General features: G+C 45.3%; 1 long non-coding RNA gene across 2 annotated transcripts; it reads left to right on the plus strand.

Annotated features, from left to right (window-relative positions):
* Positions 1–42: 42 nt before the first annotated feature.
* On the plus strand, positions 43–19,225 carry LOC145510415 (uncharacterized). 2 transcript variants are annotated; one of them, XR_014057002.1, is made up of 5 exons: positions 43–1,678; positions 2,969–3,098; positions 3,999–4,311; positions 4,850–4,993; positions 15,970–19,225. It is a non-coding gene; the product is annotated as an uncharacterized LOC145510415 (long non-coding RNA). The 2 variants fall into 2 exon arrangements; XR_014057001.1 differs by lacking the exon at positions 15,970–19,225 and having other exon boundaries at positions 3,994–4,311; positions 4,850–4,968.
* Positions 19,226–20,084: the final 859 nt, after the last annotated feature.

Consider the following 20,084-nt stretch of genomic DNA (forward strand, 5'->3'; position numbering starts at 1 on the left):
GGTGAGGAAACTGAGACCCAGAGAGGGTGGAGGACTGTCCAAGGGAGAATGGGATATCCTTCCAGGAACCCTGGCTCCTGTGTTTTTAATGAGCTTCCTACCCAGCATGGTCATTAACTGGCAAGTGTTGACATTGAGAATAAACTATTGGTGGAAGTGTAAAAGGCTTTTTTAAAGAATGTGCCTACCAGCTGTGCATCTTATGGAGTATTTTCATTATACTCCCCAACCCTTGGAACGTGCTGGACACAGGGCAGATGCTTCATCATTTTTATTGAGTAAGTTCAATTTCACACATTTATATCCATAGTGTCAGCAACACTATGAGGTATATTAGAACAGTGATCGTCACAGTTGGTGCTTCACAGATCAGTAAAGAAAGAAAACATTTTCTTAAAGACTGTAACAGAATTGCTAAGTTTTAAGTTTATCCCACAAGGATATTAAAAAAAAAAATGAAACAAATCTCTCCGATCATCACCAAGGCTATCGGAGGTCTGTTGAGGATCCCGTGCAAGGGAGGTTCTACCTCTTGGGACACCCCTGCTTCAGCATCTCCCTAAGCCAGCAGCCTGGGACAGCTGAGTACACTTGAAGTTCCTTCCTTGACCTCGGGAGTTTTTCTGGAAGACAGTTTTTTGACCAACAGGGGTGAGGGAGGTTTTGGGATGTTTCAAGTGCCTCCGTTTACCGTTCGCTCTGTTTCTATTTCTGTTCCCTGGAGGCTCAGTTGGTAAAGAGTCTGCCTGCAATGCGGAGACCCGGGTTCAATCCCTGGGTCGGGAAGATCTCCTGAAGAAGGAAATGACAGCCCACTCCAGTATTCTTGGCTGAAGAATTCAATGGACTGAGGAGTCTTGTGGGCTACAGTCCATAGGGTCACAAAGGGTTGGACACGGCTGAATGACCAAACACTTATTTCTATTATTATTTCATCAGCGCCACCTCAGATCATCAGGCATTAGATCCTAGAGGTTGGGGGCCCCTGCTTTAGTTCCCTCTTTCGTCTTCTACGTAGCTCCAGCCTGCTTCCTCCTCCTCTTCCATCTGCAGAACTACCTGCTGGGCTTCTCTGAATGTGACTCAGAGTCTCCTTCCCTCACTTCCTTTTCTCTGAGTCCCTTCTCCTAACTGGGTTTCCCTGATCTCCATTTAGGCACTTTTGCCCCAAGTGGTGCTAGTGGTAAAGAACCTACCTGCCAATGCAGGAATTGGATCCCTGGGTTGGGAAGATCCCCTGGAGGAGAGCACAACACACTCCAGGATCCTTGCCTGGAAAATTCCCATGGGCAGAGGAGCCTGGTGGGCTCTGACAGTCAGACGTGACTGAAGCGACTTAGCACAGCACCCCGGAGGCCCTTTGAACTGCGGACTCCTGTGATAGTTTTGGCTCCTTGGAGTCCCTTGTCATTCCACGTGTATGGAAGGACAGCCTGATATCTTTTAAGTTTTTAACTATTATGAATAGAGCTCTTGTACATTACTTGATGCTAGTTTTTATTTCCCAGTTTTGCAAAGCGGTTGTCTAAATACGAGATACACTTCTTGGATCCTGAGGTGAGACTGTTTGGATTTGGAGAAAAGTGCCACTGCCTTCCAAAGTTGACTGCACCTGCCTTCCCCCAGCATCTTGAGGGTGCTCTTGCGTGCTTATTCACTGTCTGTCTTCTTTGGCCGGGTGTGTATTCAATCTTTACCAAATTTTAAAGAGGTCGTTTGGTCTAATTTGAGTCAGATCCTTTATCAGATATGTGTTTTGGAAATGGCACTAGCGGTAAAGAACCCATTTGCAAATACAGGAGACATGGGAGATGCGGGTTTGACCCCTAGGCTGGGAGGATCCCCTGGAGGAGGGTGTGGCAACCCACTCCAGTGTTCTTGCCTGGAGAACCCCATAGACGGAGGAGCCTGGCAGGTTACAGTCTGTAGGGTCACAGAGTCAGACACGACTGAAGTAACTGAGCATACACACAGCGTGTGCTCCGTCTGTTGGTTTTCTCAATAAGGTCTTCCATAGAGTAGAAATTTTTAATTTTATAAAGTCCACATTGTTTTTTCTTTTGTTGATAGACTTTTATTAAAAGTTATTTTCTGTTTTATTTTTCTTTTTGGCTGCACTGGGTCTTTGTTGTGCCCGGGCCTTTTCTAGTTGTGGTCGTGGGGCTGCTCCTAGTTACGGCATGTGGGCTTCCCTTGGAAGTGGCCTCTCTTGCTGTGGAGCATGGGCTTCTAGGCTCTTGGGCTCAGTAGAAAATATTTTAAAAATAGTTTTCCCTGATGCATGAGTATAGGATATTTTTCTTTTCTGTTTTCAATTTCTTTATCAATGCCCTATAGTTGTCTGATTATAGGTCTTTTATGTCTTTTGTTAAATTTATTCCTAGGTAGTTTTTTTTTTCTTGAATTGTGAATGGGATTGTTTTATTATGCTTTTTGATGGTTTGTTATTCTTGTATAGAAACAAAATTGATCTGTGTGTATTCCATTTTTTTTGCTGAATTTATCTTTTAACATATGCTTTGAAATAATGTAAAAGATTGTGAAGCTGAAATCTCAGTTTCCCCTGCAATCCAGATCATCCACAGGACCCACGACTTAGTGGCTACTAACATCCTTTTCCCACGATGCCTCTTAATACTAATACCATATGGACTCCTACAAGGGAAATAAGTGTCACAAATTTGGTTGAACTTGGTCTGGTAAGTCTTGGCCTCTATAACAAAGTCTGATGCCTGTCTTACCTGAGTTCTTGAATGGTATTGTCATGGTTGTTTTGAAAAGTAACTCACTTTCTACTAATTTAAAATGTACAGAAAGCTTTTAATAATGGCAAATAGTACTCATATTTGCAAATTCACACAAAATGTTCAGTGTGTTTTACCCCAAACAGTGACACTCTCCTGAGGCACCAACACCTAGCCCCCCCCATGAGGCAAGCATGAATTCTGTGTTATGGTTTAATACACAGGCCCGCTTCCACCATCACCTGCTGCCCCAACTGTGTGAAGATACCTTTTCCATCCTGATGCAGTTTTCTTTTCCGGGAACCATTACTGCGTTTTCCCCTCATTTGGACAGCCTTGATGGATTTAAAGCAGGTCAGATGAATATGGGATCTGGGTGGCCTTTTCTGGTATGGCTTTTCTCACTAAGGACGTTTTTAGTATTCATTTATGTTGTAACAATTATGACCACTACACTTTTTTCTCATTGTCATTAAAAATACAAAACATGGCACTAACCATTTAATTCATCTTAAGTATGCAGTTTTGTGATGTTAATTACTTTCACATAGTTGCACAAATAAGTTAAATAATGTGTATACAGCATATGTGAATGGGAGATACTCATATATATGTATGAAGTGAAGTGAAGTGAAGTTGCTTAGTCATGTCCGACTCTTTGCGACCCCATGGACTGTATACACACACACACAGACACACACCACAGCCACACACACGCACATCTTTATCCATTCATCAGTTGTTGGACAGGTAGGTTGCTTTCACATCTTTGCTGTTGTGAATAGTGCTGCTATGAACATAGTGGTGAATGTGTCTTTTCGAATTATAGCTTTGTCTGGATATGTGCCCAGGAGTGGGATTACTAATTCATATGCCAACTTTTTAGTTTTTTGAGGATCCTCCATACTGTTTTCCACAGTGGCTGCATCAGTTCCCACCAACAGTAGGAGATTTCATTTTCTCCACCCCCTCACCAGCATTTGTTATTTGTAGACATTTTATCGATGCCATTCTGATGACTATGAGGTGATACCTCATTGTGGTTTTCATTTGCATTGCTTTAATAATTAGCGGTGTGAAGTGTCTTTTTATGTGCCTGTTGATCATCTGTATGTCTTCTCTGGAGAAATGTCTATTTGGACCTGCCCATTTTTAATTTTTTTTTTTGAGATGCATGTGCTGTTTGTGTATTTTGGAAATTAGACCTTTTTGGTGGCATCATTTGCAAATATTTTTCCCCAACAATTAGTACAGGTGCTGGGACAACCAGATCCCACATGCAAAAGAACAAAGTTGGACCCCTACTTCCCTCACTATACAAAATCGACTCAAATGGATCAAAGGCCTAGATGTAAGAACCAAAATTATACACCCCATAGAAGAAAACATGAGAGAAAAACTTCACGACTTTGGATTTGGCCATGATTTCTTAGATCACAAACAACAAAAGACAGAAGAGATGAATTAGACTTCTTCAAAACAAAAGCTGTTGTGCACAAAAGGAGTAAGAAAAAGATCCACCATCCAAAATGGCACAAGATGTTTGCAGATCATGCACCTGATAAAGGTCTGTAGCCTACAAGCAGAGACCCCGCTGGCCCAGGGGGTGCCCATGGGGCCCCTCCCATCCCAGGTGATAAGGGGGTTTCAGGCCCACAACACCCTTGGGCTGGACATTGGTCATCCTCAGCACCCTCAAGGAGTGTGTGCTGGATGGTTTTGAGCACAGTTCCTTCTCATCGCTGCCCTCAAAGACTGGAGGCTTCAACATGTCTCCAGAAGAACACAGAATCTTTGCAAGTCTTTGAGAACCAAGGGATCATCCTTCACTTTCTTGAAAAGTGCATCTTACTTCATAGCAGGGACCTTTTCCAATGTGGCTCCCATGGTGTTCTCCCAGCTTCTTCATTTCTCTGAAAGTGGCCAGGGCAGTTTGGGTGTCTCCAGTCCCCACACCAGGTGACAAGGCCAAGGGGCCAGGTCCTGGTGGTCCTTACTTTCACTGATACTAACTTAGACTCACAGGTTGAGATTGAACATGGATGCCCCAGCTTCTCCATCAAGAATTCTCATCTCCTCACCTTCTCTTTTCCTCTGCTTTTCAGTTTCAGATTTACCTGACATCACCACTCACAGTTCCTGAAGAGCCCAGAGATTTCTCCTGAAGGAAAGGTTCTGAAAGATTCAGAGGGATAAATAAAGAATGCAGATGATTCCTACCTCATGCTGATGCCTAGAGGGTGATGAGAGTGAGTGTTTTCTCATGAGAATTGCAAAATCCTCCAAGTAATAGATCATTGAGGGCATCCTTTGTCTTCCTGCTCATTCTAATAATGTTGTTCTGAATTTTAATTCAGTAAAAATTTATCTTATAAATATGCCAAGGGGGAGATCCATTTAAAAATGTTACTGAAGTAAATCCAAGGGTTTTACAACAAATAGGGACACAGAACCTGAGATCAGACACTGGCTGAGAGATTCCCACCCTGAGGCACTGTCCCTTGGAGGGTAGAATGGCCATGAGCATCCTCCGGTAGGTAAGCCTCCTCAGGCACATCCTATGTGGGACCACCGCATCACAGAATCTTAGATTGGCCAATGGCAGGCAGCTGGCGAGAGATGAGGAAAACAGAAAGCTGCCCAGCAGCCTGGGACAACTCCTGGGCAAGGACTTAGTAAGGGTCAGCGTCAGGCCGTTAGTTAGAGCCAGCATCAGGGCCTTAGAGACAATGTCAGGACCTTGGAGATAACTTGATGGCCTTAGCAAGAGTCAGTTAAGGCTGTTCATTAGGGACACTTCAGAGACTTTATTAGGGACATATTCAGGGCCTTGGTTATGGACAGATTCAGAGGGAAATTTAGTGACAGCATAGACTATAAGGGACAGCATCAAGGCCTAAGCTAGGGACAGTGTCAAGGCTTCAGGTAAGGTTGTTCCTTAGGGATATCTCAGGGCTTTCAATAGGACCAGCGTCAGGGCTGTAGTTAGAACCAGTGTCAGGGCATTAGTTAGTGACAAAATCAGGGTGTTACTTAGGGAAAAAGTCAGGTCATTATTATTGACAGTGTCAGGGCCTTTGTGAGGAGGAGGTTCTTAACCTTATGAAGGAACAGGATCAGAGAAACAGGACCATTTTCAAGTCATGAGTTAGGGCCACAAGTAGGGTGTTATATAGGGAAAGAGTTAGGTTATTAATGACAGTGTCTGGGCCTTAGGTAGAGTCCTCATCAAGACCTTAGTTAGGAAGAGCTTCAGTTCAGTTCAGTTGCTCAGTCGTGTCCAACATTTTGTGACCCCATGGACTGCAGCAGGCCAGGCTTGCCTGTCCATCACCAACTCCCAGAGCTTGCTCAAATTCATGTCCGAGTCAGTGATGCCATCCAACCATCTCATCCTCTATCATCCCCTTCTCCTGCCTTCAATCTTTCCCAGCATCAGGGTTTTTTTCAAATGAGTCAGTTCTTTCCAACAGGTGGCCAAAGTATTGGAGCTTCAGCTTCAGCATCTATCCTTCCAATGACTGTTCAGGTCTGATTTCCTTTAGGATGGACTGGTTGGATCTCCTCGCAGTCCAAGGGACTCTCAAGAGTCTTCTCCAACACCACAGTTGAAAAGCATCAATTTTTCAGCGCTCAGTTTTCTTTATAGTCCAACTCTCACATCTGTACGTGACTACTGGAAAAACTATAGCTTTGACTAGATGGACCTTGGTCAGCAAAGTAATGTCTCTGCTTTTTAATATGCTGTCTAGTTTGGTCATAGCTTTTCTTCCAAGGAGCAAGCATCTTTGAATTTCATGGCTGCAGTGACCATGTGCAGTGATTTTGGAGCCCAGGAAAATAAAATCTCACACTGTTTCCGTTGTTTCCCCATCTATTTGCCATGAAGTGATGGGACCAGATGCCATGATCTTATTTTTCTGAATGTTGAGTTTTAAGCCAACTTTTTCACTCTCCTCTTTCACATTCATCAAGAGGCTCTTTAGTTCTTTGCTTTCTACTATAAGGCTGGTGTCGTTGGGTATCTGAGGTTATTGGTACTTCTTCCAGCAATCTTGATCCAGCTTGTGCTTCATCCAGCCTGGCATTTCCCATGATGTACTCTGCATTGAAGTTAAATAAGCCAGGTGATGATATACAGCCTTAACATACTCCTTTCCTGATTTTCAACCAGTCTATTGTTCCATGTCCAGTTCTAACTGTTGATTCTTGACCTGCATACAGATTTCTCAGGAGGCAGGTCAGGTGATCTGGTATTCCGATCTGTTTAAGAATTTTCCACAGTTTGTTGTGATCCGCACAGTCAAAGGCTTTGGTGTAGTCAATAAAGCAGAAGTCGATATTTTTCTGGAACTCTCTTGCTTTTTTGATGATCCAACTGATGTTGGCAATTTGATCTCTGGTTCCCTACCTTTTCCAAATTCAACTTGAACATCTGGACATTCATGGTTCACGTACTGTTGAAGCCTGGCTTAGAGAATTTTGAGCATTACTTTGCTAGCATGTGAGATGAGTGCAATTGTGATAGAATTCCAGTTGAGCTATTTCAAATCCTAAAAGATGATGCTGTGAAAGTGCTGCACTCAATATGTCAGCAAATTTGGAAAACTCAGCAGTGGCCACAGGACTGGAAATGATCAGTTTTCATTCCAATCACAGAGAAAGGCAATGCCAAAGAATGCTCAAACTACCGCAGAGAGTCGGATACGACTGAGCGACTGAACTGAACTGAACTGAACTTGAACATTCTTTGGCATTTCCTAGTCCTGTGGTCACTGCTGACCTGAATGTCTAGTGGTTTTCCCTACTTTCTTAAATTTAAGTCTGAGTTTGGCAATAAGGAGTTGATGATCTGAGCCACTGTCTTATGGCTCAGTTTATGATCTGAGCTCCCAGTCTTGTTTTTGCTGACTGTATAGAGCTTCTCCATCTTTGGCTGCAAAGGATATAATCAATCTCATTTCAGTATTGACCGTAGAGTCTTCTCTTGTGTTGTTGGAAGAGGGTGTTTGCTATGACCAGTGTGTTTTCTTGGCAAAACTCTGTTGGTAGGGCAAAGGATAACAGGAAGAGCATCAGGGACTCAGATTCAGCAGCAGGACATTAGTTAGGGCCAGCAACAGGGACTTACTTAGGGACGTTGTTAGGACCTCAGAGATAACTTCATGGCCTGAGTAAGAGATAGTTCAGGCTGTTAGTTAGATACACTTCGGTGACTTTCTTAGGGACATAGTTAGGGCCTTAGTAATAGGATCAGGGTGTTATTTTGTGACAGCTTAGGCTATAAGGGGCAGTATCATGGCCTCAATTAGGGGCAGTGTCAGAGTTAGGGACAGGCTTAGGGCCTTCATAAAGTATAGTTCAGGCCTTAGCTAGGGACAGTGTCTGGGGCTTAGTTAAAGACAGTTTCAAGGCTTCAGTTAGAGATAACTTGAGGGCCTTAAAGAAGTTCAGGCTGTTACTTAGCAGCATCTCAGGACCTTAATAGGGCTAGCATCAGGTTCATAGTTGTGACCAGTGTCAGGGTGTTAGTTAGGGACAGCATCAGAGACCTACTTCAGTACATATTCAGGGCCTTAGTTACGGACAGGATCATGGCAAAAGTAAGGATACTGAGGGCTATTAGGGACACCATCAGGGCATTAGGATGAGTCTCAGGGTGTTATTTAGAGGCAAAATGAGGATGTCAGTTAGGGAAAGAGTCATAAAATTGGTTACAGACAGTATCAGCCCCTCAGGTAGAGACTTCGTCAAGGCCTTAGTGCCTTGAAGTGAGGGAGAGCATCAGGGGCGCATCTTCAGTGCCTGAGAGAGGGAGTGCATCAGGCCGTCACCTAAATACAGCGTTAAGGGCTTAATTAGGGAGAGTGTCAGGGCCTCAGAGAAAACTTGAAGACCTTAGTAAAAGACACTTTAGACCATTTGTCCCAGGGATATTGTCAGGGTGTTCGTTACAACCAGCATGAGGGCCTTAGTTAGGGAGAGAGTTAAGAGGACAGTTTGGGAAAGCTCAGGCCATCATGGACAGCTCAGGGCCATAGTTAGTGTAGGGCCAGGGCCTGGGAGTGAAATCGAGCAGGACCCTGTGGGGCTCCTGAGCCCAGAAGCCTTTCCCATGTCCCCTGTTTCTTTGCTGGGAATAGCCTCCCGGCTCCATGACCTACCCTGAGCTCCAAAGGGCAGATTGGAAGAGGTGCTAATCAGGGGAGGGAGGGGATGCAGAGAGAAGAGCACTCAAGAAAGCATATTTTGTCTTGGGTCAGTGTCCTGTTTCTGTCAAAAGGGATACACATAAAAATATCTCTAAACTTTTTACCCAACTAAACATCCTCTCAGGACAGAGAGGCCTGGCGTGCAGCAATTCATGGGGTCGCAAAGAGTCAGACACGACTAAGCAACTGAACTGAACTGAAACATCCTCTCCAGCAAAATGGAAAATTGTAGCATTCTTCATTCCAGAGAAGCTCACCAAGGGACCACCTGAGGTCAGGTGAAGGGAGCTCAGGCCCTGTACACACCCTAATCCTTACAACAACTCTGCCCTTTAACCATTGCTATAAAGTGAAAGTCACTCAGTCCGACTCTTTGCCACCCCATGGACTATACAGTCCGTGGAATTCTCCAGACCAGAATACTGGAGTGGGTAGCCATTCCCTTCTTCAGGGCATCTTCCCAACCCAGAGATCAAACCCAGGTCTCCCGCATTGCAGGTGGATCCTGCATCAGCTGAGCCAAGGAAGCCCAAGAATACTAAAGTGGGTAGCCTATCCCTTCTCCAGGGAGTCTTCCCACCCCAAGAATTGAACCAGGGTCTCCTGCGTTACACGCAGATCATTTACCAGTTGCGCTACCAGGGAAGCCCATAGCTATAAAACTCCTAAGCAAATCCTCCTGCCTTGGGACAGTTCTTGAGGGCATGAGTTTTCTGTGTCCCTCTTTGCTAGCAAAGCAGTATAGCTATGCTTTTCTACTTCACCTGAAACTCTTATTTCTGAGATTCGGTTTAGCGCAGGTGTACACAAGTGGCGTTTTGGGATCAGATTTGGTGCTCATTGTCGGGCTGACTTGGGGATGGCCCCTGTGGGTCCTCTGACTTGATCAGATGCTCCAAGATTTTCTCCATGACAGCCTCTTTCAAGAGTGGAAGGTTGGAGAATTCCATTAGAGGGAAGATCACTTGGCATTCTTGACTGGAAAGGCTGAGACTGAGTCATACCCCATCTGGCAATTGGAACCCCAGGGCAGGAGCAGACAGCGAAGAGGGGCTGCCCTAGGCGCTGCCAAGACCAACTCTGCCTTGAGGACAATCCTCTCTTCATCCTGTCTGGACTGTTCCAAATGTCCTGCTCCAAGGAATTAATCTGGGAAACTAGGAAAGTCGCACTTGGGGTGTTTCAAGAACTCAGACTGTATGCTAACTCGCTGGCGTGCACTCTGTGGTTCTGTAGACGTAGGATAATCTTGGTTCCCATTTTGGTGGTTGTTCATTCCAGGAAATCTCATCCGGAAGGTGCTTCTGAGTTCCTTTGCTTTGAAGTGATCTGTATTTGTGTTTGAAAAAACTTCACTCTGTTTATGTAGGTATTGTATGGCATATTTTAGCTGTTCTTTTGGAGTCAGGCCCAAGTGAGGACCAGATACAGGGTTGAAAGTGTAGTCAGGTCCAGAGTAAGGGCATAGCGAGGACCAGAGTCAGGTCGTAGTGAGGTCCAAAGACGTGAAATAGTGAGGACCGATGTCAGGGAGTAGTGAGGACCAGAAGCGGGCCAATGAGAGGACCATTGGCAGGCGACGAGAGGGGACCAGCGGCGTGCCGTCGAGAGAACCTGGCGACCCAATTCTGGCCGATGAGAGGACCTGGGGGGACCCACGGAGAGAACCTGGGCGGGGGGGTTGGTCAGCGGAGGGGACCCTGAGGGGAGCAGTCAAGCGGGCCTGGGGTCGGGAGTCGCAAGTGGACGAGTAGCGGCGCACGGGGTCCGCGGAGAGGACCTGAAGGGGGCCGAATAAAGGCCGAGAGAGAGGAAAGAAGTCAGGGCGGTCACAGGCAGCGTCAGGTCCTAGAGAGGAAAGACGTCAGGGATCAGTGAGAGGCGGAGTCCGGTCCTAGAGAGGATGGCCTCAGGGGTCAGTGAGAGGCGGCGACAGCTCCTAGAGAGGAAAGACGTCAGCGATCAGGGAGTGGCGGCATTTGGTCCTAGAGTGGACGACCGCAGGGATCAGTGAGAGGTGGCGTCCGGTCCTAGAGAGGAACGACATCACGGAGCCGTGAGAGGCAGCGTCCGGTCCTACAGAGGACGACCTCAGGGATCAGTGAGAGGCGGTGTCTGGTCCTAGAGAGGAAGACCTCAGGAATCAGAGGCGGCCTCTGGTCCTAGAGAGGAAAGACGTTACGGAGCCGTGAGAAGTGGCATTGCTTCCTAGAGAGGAAAGACGTCATGGAGCAGTGAGAAGTGGCGTCACGTCCTAGAGAGGAAAGACGTCACGGAGCGGTGAGAGGCGGTGTCAGGTCCTAGAGAGGAAAGACGTCATGGATCATTGAGAGACGGCATCAGGTCCTAGAGAGGAAAGGCGTCACAGACCGGTGAGAGGTGGCGTGAGTTCCTAGAGAGGAAAGACGTCAGGGATCAGTGAGAGGCGGCGTCCGTTCCTAGAGAGGACGACCTCAAGGAGCCGTGAGAGGCCGCGTCAGGTCCTAGAGAGGAAAGACGTCATGGATCATTGAGGGACGGCGTCAGGTCCTAGAGAGGAAAGGCGTCACGGACCAGTGAGACGTGGCGTGAGTTCCTAGAGAGGAAAGACGTCAGGGATCAGTGAGAGGCGGTGTCCGGTCCTAGAGAGGAAAGACGTCAGGGTGCCGTGAGAGGCGGCGTCAGGTCCTACAGAGGACGACCTCAAGGATCACTGAGAGAAGGCGTCAGTGAGACGTGGCGTCACGTCCTAGAGAGGACAGACGTCACGGAGCTGTGAGAGGCGGTGTCAGGTCCTGGAGAGGAAAAACGTCCCAGAAAGACGTCATGGATCATTGAGAGACGACGTCAGGTCCTAGAGAGGAAAGGCGTCACTGACCAGTGAGAGGTGGCCTGAGGTCCTAGAAAGGACGACCTCAGGGACCAGTGAGAGGCGGCGTCAGGTCCTAGAGAGGAAAGACGTCGCGGAACAGTGAGAGGTGGAGGGAAGTCCTAGAGAGGAAAGACGGCACAGAAAGACGTCATGGATTATTGAGAGATGACGTCAGGTCCTAGAGAGGACGACCTCAAGGATCAGTGAGAGGCGGCGTCAGGTCCTAGAGAGGAAAGACGTCACGGACCAGTGAGAAGTGGCATGACTTCCTAGAGAGGAAAGACGTCAGGGATCAGTGAGAGGCGGCGTCATGTCCTAGAGAGGAAGACCTCAAGGATCATTGAGAGACGGCGTCATGTCCTAGAGAGAACGACCTCAGGGATCAGTGAGAGGTGGCGTCACGTCCTAGAGAGGAAAGACGTCACGGACCAGTGAGAGGTGGCGTGACGTCCTAGAGAGGAAAGACGTCAGGGAGCTGTGAGAGGCCGCGTCATGTCCTAGAGAGGACGACCTCAGGGATCAGTGAGAGGCGGCGTCACGTCCTAGAGAGGAAAGTGTGGGTCACGACTTGGGGACTGAACAATAAAGAGGTACTCATAAGCAAAACTCTTAAGGTTGCTATTGCAGGAAATGGCCACAAGGCGGCAGGATTCTTTCATGCCCAGTTGCGATTCCTTGGAAATGAAAGCTTTCAAGTTTTAACTCAGGACTGTAATTTAATACGGAACGTACCTGAAGCAACACCCCAAAGCCTGTGTGTTCTTCCTGAACATTCTTATTTATTTATTTTAATAATTTTATTTATTGGCTATGCCATGCAGCTTGTGGGATCTTTAGTTCCCCGCCCAAGGATCAAACCTTCGCCCTCTGCATTGGAAGCACAGAATCTTAACCACTGAACTTCAAGGAAGTCCCCCTGGGCATTCTTTTTTTTAAATGAACCTTTATTTTATATTGTAGTAACACTGATATACTATGTGTTGTTGGTGGCAGGTGAACCGAGTGTGTTTTCTATTTTGTTGTTCAGTCGCCAAGTCGCGTAGGAGCGCGACTTTTTGTAGGAGCGTTGCCTTTTCGCCAGGCCCTGTTACACTGGTAAAACATCTATTTGTGTATACATAAGTGTACATAATTATAAATGTCTAGGTACATAGATATATAAACGTCTATCTGCATAGATATATAAATACCTAGATACACAGAAACATAAATATCTATATACATAGACATATAAATATCTATTTACATACAGATATAAATATTATAGACACATATAGACATAGATATTTATATACATAGACATACAAATATCTGTATACATGGAAGATGGTTACACAGTGGAAAATGCAAGAGACAACCTTATAGACAAAATAAGTGATACAGATAGTGGCATTTATAAGAGCATCCTAGGAGAGAGAAACATAAACAATTTCAAACAAAGAGAACAAAGACTCCTGTAACTAGTTTTAATCTGGTGGCAATAAACCAAGTCCACAGGGGAGTCAGTAGATGATGGCAAATTCTGGAAGGGTCAGATAGTGAAAACAAGTTCAATGTTTCATCTTTGTTTACAAAGTATACCTCATCAATTTATGGATTCATACCTGTAGATACCTCCTTAAGTGTGTGTCATCCTATATATATCCTCTCATGCCCACATCCCAACTGTTTCAACTCAAATCATTCCAAGCATAATTCCAACTTATTGCAACTCTAGTTAGTCAATTGTTGCAATTTCGCGAAAAAGGCACATTGTGATTCTTTCGTATAGACCAATAAAGGCTAGGATTTCTGTCTAATGTTGTTTTAGAGGCCTTTGGAATCATTGAAAATTTGAACTCTTCTCCCTGCTTCACCTTGTTCTGATTCAATTGACATGGGGAAAGCTATGGAAAGAGTGTTTAATATAATCTGAACTCACCAGGTATCTATTATTTGGTATACATGAAGATCTGAGAAGTAGACTTTGATGGATAAAAAAAAAATATTGTGAATGTAGAACATAATTAGAAATTGCGGGAGTCATTTGACCAGAGAACAATCACAATGGATCAACTTTATCTCCCACACCCATGAGGACAAGTTTATCTTGGTAATAACATCAGCAACTGAGGAGTTAAAGTGTTATCACTGTGAAAAATGATTATGAAAAGAAATCTATGAAATGTTTAGAACACAACTTTCCAAGAGGCTTTAAATTTGAGGTAAATGTTTTATTATTTGACATCTTGAGTGGATTACAGACTCTGTGTAAGTTTTACAGGCTGTTCAAAGTAACATTCTATTCCATCCTGGAATGAATACATCACCTTTTGATTCGTGCCCTTGTGACACACTTAATCAGACTTAGAGACAATCTATGCTGGAGAGTGTTCTAAACCAATTTGTGCATACCAGCTGCAGATCTGACAAGAAACATTTACTCTCACGTGGTTGTTGCTGTTCGGTTGTTAAGTTGTGTCTGACTCTTTGTGACCCCATGGACTGCAGCGCGCCAGGAATCCCTTTCCTTCACCATTTCCTGGAGGTTGCTCAAACTGCTGTCCATTGAATTGGTGATGCCATCCAACCATCTCTTCCTCTGTCATCCCCTTCTCCATTTGCCTTCAGTCTTTCCCAGCATCATGGTCTTTTCCAGTGGGTCGGCTCTTCACATCAGATGGCCAAAGGATGGGAGCTTTGGTTTCAGCATCAGTCCTTCCTATGAATATTCAGGACTGATTTCCTTTAGGGTGGACTGGTTTGATCTCCTTGCAGTCCAAGGGACTCTCAAGAGTCTTCTCCAGCACCACAGTTTGAAAGCATCAGTTCTTCGGTGCTCTGCCTTCTTTGTGGTCCAACTCTCACATCCGTACATGACTACTGCAAAAACCAGCAGCTTTTACTCTCCCATATGGGATATAAAATTTGCATTTACATATTGCCTGCTATGTTTAGACTCTCGGTTCATACTTCATGTAACCATGTAGTGTTGTATTTAAATCCAATTTGAAACAAAGCTTTAAGAATATTTTGCCTACCAGTAGCATTCTATTTCGGAGAAGGCAATGGCACCCCACTCCAGTACTCTTGCCTGGAAAAGCCCATGGGCGGAGGAGCCTGGTAGGCTACAGTCCATGGGGTTGCTAAGAGTCGGACACGACTGAGTGACTTCACTTTCACTTTTCCCTTTCACGCACTGGAGAAGGAAATGGCAACCCACTCCAGTATTCTTGCCTGGAGAATCCGAGGGACGGCGGAGCCTGGTGAGCTGCCGTCTATGGGGTCGCACAGAGTCGGACACGACTGAAGCGACTTAACAGCAACAGCATTCTATTTTCACCAGCACCTCTTACCTTGGTGTGACATTTCAAAACTCGAGCCTGGTGAGCTGCCGTCTATGGGGTCGCACAGAGTCGGACACGACTGAAGCGACTTAACAGCAACAGCATTCTATTTTCACCAGCACCTCTTACCTTGGTGTGACATTTCAAAACTCAGAAATTCTTACATGTTGATATGAATATTAATTTCATTTTAGCAGAGTTTGAACAGAGAAGTAAAAAAATCAGGATGTCTATTTTATCAGATTTCTCCAGGCAGAAAATTGAAGCTTGTTACTGTTCAGTCACTCAGTCATGTCCAACTCTTTGCGACCCCATAGATTTCAACACGCTGGACTTCCCTGTCCTTCACCATCTCCCAGAGTTTGCTCAAACTCATGTCCATTAGGTCGGTGATGCCATCCAACCATCTCGTCCTCTGTCGTCCCCTTCTTCTTCTGCCCTCAGTCTTTGAAATTGAAACTGTTAGAAGGTAGTGTTCATGCAGCTTATGAGCTCCTTGACTCAATCTTTTTGCAGGAATTTTCTTATGTATTTTTGCAAGTGTGACCTTTCCTTCATATAATAGCAAATAAACAGAATTAGAAGAAACTAATTTGAAATGATGGATTGTTTCTACCTTGACAATCCGAGCACACAGGAACCAGTGGGAACCACAAAGATCTGGGGGCCAGGCTTTTAAGAATATTTTAGGTTGTCAAATAATAACTAATATGCTTTCAATTTCAAAATTTTTATTCTGATAAAGAATATCCTTTTCTAGAAGGCTTCCAGTGTGGCTGCCTCGTGCTGGAAGCCTTGGATGATGGAATCAGGGCACTTTCTGTCTGTCTGTACAGGACCCTGGGCTCAACTCTAAGAAATCCCTGGATCTCCCCTGGATCCTGACCACCACGTGCCCAAAGATACTGGTAACAGTTTGGTTTTGCCTGTTGAAGTGTTGAATGACAAAGGTTCTTTCAGTTTCCTGATGTGGGTGACATGTGGAGCCCAGTTATGATTTTTTTCTCTAAGAAACTTATTTGCTAGTTCCCACATGAGGGTGAGGCCCCTGTCCAATGATGAGAGACCCTGCATGTGTGTGACCTGTGCCTCCAGGGAGAGCAACTTTGTGCTAGTTTAAACCTGACCATGTTCTGTCTACATGGTAGAGTTAGACCTCCCTACGTCCTGTCTAGGGACTTCCCTGGTGGCTGAGATGGTAAAGAATCTGCATGCAGTGCAGGAGACCTGGGTTTGATCTCTGGATTGGGAAGATCCCCTGGAGAAGGGAATGGCAGCCGATTCCAGTATTCTTGCCTGGAGAATCCCATGGACAGAGGAGACTGCAGGGCTACTGTCCATGTGGTCACAAACAGTCAGACATGTCTGAATGACGAACACCTTGACTTTTCAATCCCATCTGCACTGATTATGTTTAGACAAGACTGCGTGCTTTCTACAATGATTCCATATCTTGCCTATTGAAATAGTGTAAGAATATTGACACCAACCGTGTTCTGTGTACACTAGGACGTGGAGACCTGGGTGCAGACTGGGTCTGTCCTCTGTCCTGGAAAGCTCCGTGCCTGTGTCTGAATGTCAGTGCTCAGAGGTCTGGGGTCTGGAGCTGAGGTGGGCTCCTCTGGGTAACGTGCCCTCCTCTGAGTGGGGTTCCATGGCCCTCGCAGGGGTCAGGGCTGCAGTAGGGCTCTTAGTCTTTCCTCCTGCCAGGTTCACCTGCCCTGGGGCTCACGGAGACACCTCAGGTGGGCTACCTGGTAATTAGTCCCATTTTCCAGCACATTCAGTTTGAGTAGGAAGGCAGGGTCACCTGGTAAATTGATTCCAGGGTACTGGGATGAGGCAGAAAACCAACGGGCAGCAGGTGAGGTTGCTATGGTGATCGCCTTCGGGTTGGCCGTCCCTGCTCAGCAGAGACCAGACCTGCCCCTCGTCTCCTAGCCCCGCGCCTGGTGTGTTTTCTCAATTCCTCAGTGGGAAAACGAAGGACCGAGCCTACTGGAACCAAGGTAGTGTATTCAACATTATCGTGACAGCTGTAAAAACAGTATCAGACAGAACCGAAGGGCGGGAGAGGAGGACTTCCCTGGGACAAGTGTGGGGAGAGGAGACCCTACCCTTCTTTCTACCATCCCAGGAGGTTCCAGGAACCCACTCATTTCTGCCTTAGGGGCTCAGGCAGCAGAGACCTGGTGTCCTAACCAAGAGTCATGCGACTCCAGATGCAGGGGCTGGGGATTGTGCGGGTCTTACCCCATCCACGTGGGTCCGGATCCCGTACTTGGAGACCCTGTGTCTGCTCTTGCCCCTCGGAGATTCCCAACATCTGAATTGAGGGTGTTGCCCTGATTAACCTGTGGTCCTTTTTCTTCTCTTCATCTTGGGACATTCACATGAGGTCAGGCACCTTTGAATGGGTTGCTGCTCTGGGTTCTGCTGAGTGAAAACCTTTGGTGGTGTCATATTAATGTCATAGCATATCACATATCTAAACCATAGGGTCGCCACCGTCTGGGGTTCCCTAGATGGATTTCAGGTAATTTAATTTTTATTTTCTATTGGAGTCAAGTTGATTTCCATTGTTTTGTTAGTTTTAGTGGTACAAGAACTTAATTTGATTTTACATCGAAGCGTATCTATTCTTTTTCCATTTTTTCCCCTCGTATAGATGATTACAGTCTGCTCAATAGAGTTTCCTGTTCTATTCACTAGGCCCTATTTGATTATTAATTTGCTAGATATTAGTGTGTATAGTTAATCCTAAACTCTTAATTATCCCTTCTTTCTAACTTTCTTTTGATAATCATAGTTTGATTTTCTCAGGCTCTGAAGTCTGTTTTATACATTAAGTCATTGGTATGAATTTATAGATTGCACCTGTAAGTGGTATCTCACGATATTTATCTTTCTCTCTGAGTTCCCTCACTTACTGTGATGATTTCTTAGTCCATCCATGCTGCTGACAGCATCCTTATTTCATTCTACTTTATGGTTGAGTAGTATTCCAGTGTACAGATGTACCGCCTAGTCTTCATTATTCTGTCAGTGGACCTTTTGGTGGATTCCACGTCTTGCCTATTGAAATCGTGCTGCCCTGAAAATCAAGGGGCATGTGTCATTTTGAATGGTGATTTTCTGTGGACCTGCGCTTCCCTTGTGGCTCAGCTGGTAAAGAATCCGCCTGCAATGAGGGAGACTTGGGTTTGATCCCTGGGTTGGGAAGATCCCCTGGAGAAGGGAAAGGCTACCCACTCCAGTGTTCTGGCCTAGTGAATTCCATGGACTGTATAGTCCATGGGGTTGCAAAGGGTCAGACACGACTGAGCTAATTTCTCTTCACTTTCTCTGGACCTAAGCCCATGAGTGGGATTGCAGGGTCATATGATACCTCTATGTCTTGTGTTTCTTGGAAGCTCCATGCTGTTTTCCATAGTGGCTTCACCATTTACATTCTCAAAAAGATTGTAGAAGGATTTCATTTTCTGTATATTCTTTGCAGATCTTTTATTTTATTTATTTATTTTATGTTTATTCTTTGTAGATCATTTTGATGATGGCCATTGTGACCAGCGTGAGGTGATACTTTATGGTAGTTTTGATTGGCATTGATTTAATAATTATTGGTGTGGAGTATCTTTCCATGTGCTTTTTTTATTCTATGTTTTGTGAGTACAATTTACCTCTGGAAAACGGCTTCTTGAATCTCGGCCTTGTTTGGAATTCTTTTCTGATGAAATACCCTGGGACATTTCTTGAGGGCAGATGTCATTTAAAGCCCTGTCAAACTTGTGATTATTTAGAGCCCTTCAGCACCTGTTTTATGGCTTCCCTTCTCGCTCGGTGGTAAAAGAATCCACCTGCAATGCAGGAGACTTTCAGGAGACCTGGGCTCAATCCCTGGGTTGGGAAGATCCCCTGGAGAAGGAAATGGCAAACCACTCCCGTATTCTTGCCTAGAGACTCCCATGGACAGAGGAGCCTGGCCGGCTACAGTCCACGGGGTTGCAAAGAGACGGACACAACTGAGCAACTAAACAACAACAACTGCACCAGTTTTGACATGTAAATCTTGATCTGTACCAGCTAATTACTCCTCCACCCCCTGCCACCTTTCCATTTTGCCACCTTTCCATACGTTTCTGAGTCTGTGAAACTGTTTGCCTTTAGTAATGATGTTCATTTGTATCCATTTTTAGATTCCACAGAAGTGATACTCTCTATTATCTGACTTTCCCTTTCTCAGTTATTTCACTTAGTTTGATCTCCTCTAGTTTCTTCCCTGTAACTGGAAATGGCATTATTTCACCCTTCTTTGTGTCTGAGCAATATTGCATTGTGTACATATGCCTCATTTTCTGGATCCTTCTGTCTGTCCTTGTTCACTGAAGTCGCTCCCTTGTCTTGATTGTTGACCCGGTGCTGCCGTGGTCTGTGGAGTGCAGGTGTCTTTTAAAATGTTGCTTTTTCCCCTTGATCTCCTTCTAGGTGTTGGATTTCTGGTTCACCGAGTACTTCTATGTTTAGTTTTTAAAAGAACCACCATAATGTTCTCCCTAATTGGTGTACCAATTTACATTCCCACCAACAGTGTAGGAGGGTTTCTTTCTCTCCACACCCTCTGCAAAATTTATTGTTGTAGGTATTTGATGTGGCCATTCTGACCAATGTGAGGTGAAAGCTTATTGTACATTTGATTTGCCTTTCTCAAACAACTAGTAATGCTGAGCATCTTTTCATGTGCTTTATGGCCGTCTCTATGACTTCTTTAGAGAAACATGCATTTAGACCTTTGGCTGATTTTTTTTGTTGAGTTTTTTTTTTTTAGCTGAGGTGTACTAATAATTTGTATGTGTTGGAGAGAAAGTTCTTGTGAAATCAACCCTGAATATTCATTGGAAGTGGAAGGACTGAAGCTTAAGCTCCAATGTTTTGGCCACCTGAGGCGAAGAGT

Source organism: Giraffa tippelskirchi, chromosome 6, assembly GCF_054371585.1.
Source record: "Giraffa tippelskirchi isolate mGirTip1 chromosome 6, T2T-mGirTip1v1.2.pri, whole genome shotgun sequence".
In the NCBI taxonomy this organism is placed as follows: Eukaryota; Metazoa; Chordata; class Mammalia; order Artiodactyla; family Giraffidae; genus Giraffa; species Giraffa tippelskirchi.